The sequence below is a fragment of the Schistocerca gregaria genome, chromosome 2, assembly GCF_023897955.1.
Source record: "Schistocerca gregaria isolate iqSchGreg1 chromosome 2, iqSchGreg1.2, whole genome shotgun sequence".
Classification (NCBI taxonomy): Eukaryota; Metazoa; Arthropoda; class Insecta; order Orthoptera; family Acrididae; genus Schistocerca; species Schistocerca gregaria.
The window spans coordinates 865,901,735-865,902,848 of record NC_064921.1 but is presented as its reverse complement, the minus strand read 5'-3'; the positions used below and the strand labels follow the sequence as shown (position 1 = coordinate 865,902,848).

The window sequence follows — 1,114 nt, the reverse complement described above, 5'->3', positions numbered from 1 at the left end:
GGGTCGCTTGGCGGGCGCAGACCGCTCGGCAGGCCGACCACGTGGTGGCAGACGCTGGCCGAAGCAAGAGCGGTCCAGCCGCGTGGCTGGGAATTCCGCGGTGATGCCATGTTGATGAAGGAGACACGCCAGGAGAGCCAAAGATGGCGGACTTTTTGCTTAATGCCAGACATTTCACAGTTCATATAGAAATTAATAGTAGCCAGAAGAATCATGACACCTCAAAAAGAAACATGTACATTACCATTTCCAGAATGAGATTTTCACTCTGCAGCGGAGTGTGCGCTGATATGAAACTTCCTGGCAGATTAAAACTGTGTGCCCGACCGAGACTCGAACTCGGGCGTGAGTCGTGCTTCGGTAGCTCAGTTGGTAGAGCAGTTGCCCGCGAAAGGCAAAGGTCCCGAGTTCGAGTCTCGGTCGGGCACACAGTTTTAATCTGCCAGGAAGTTTCATATCAGCGCACACTCCGCTGCAGAGTGAAAATCTCATTCTGGAAACATCCCCCAGGCTGTGGCTAAGCCATGTCTCCACAGTATCCTTTCTTTCAGGAGTGCTAGTTCTGCATGTTTCGCAGAAGAGCTTCTGTAAAGTTTGGAAGGTAGGAGACGGATACTGGTAGAAGTAAAGCTGTGAGTACCGGGCGTGAGTCGTGCTTCGGTAGCTCAGTTGGTAGAGCACTTGCCCGCGAAAGGCAAAGGTCCCGAGTTCGAGTCTCGGTCGGGCACACAGTTTTAATCTGCCAGGAAGTTACATTACCATTATTTGCACGACGATTTAAAGTTTAGTATCTGACTGTAAATTAAACAAGTAACACACAGCAACGAATTTCCAAAATGTAAACGCTTCATCCGATTTCGTCGATCGACGTGTCTTTAGAAAGCTATTAGTGTAAACCTAAAATAGTATAAATTACAGGCATGTAACTTGAATAGTCAATGAGTTATAGGAGGTCAAAGTGGCCGGTTACTATCGATCGCGTCAGGCCGTAAGTACTCCACAGTTATACGAAGAAACGGTAGTAGCATGCTTATAAATATACTTATTCATCTATGTCTTTGTTTATATCCGATATATACTATTCATAAAGAAATTGGTTAAATAGTTACTGTGT

The 1,114-nt window shown here is 46.4% G+C and overlaps 1 non-coding gene across 1 annotated transcript; it reads left to right on the top strand.

The window, feature by feature from the left end:
- The first annotated feature begins 353 nt into the window (after positions 1 to 353).
- Trnas-cga (transfer RNA serine (anticodon CGA)) lies at positions 354 to 428 on the top strand. Its single transcript has one exon. It is a non-coding gene; the product is annotated as a tRNA-Ser (tRNA).
- Positions 429 to 1,114: the final 686 nt, after the last annotated feature.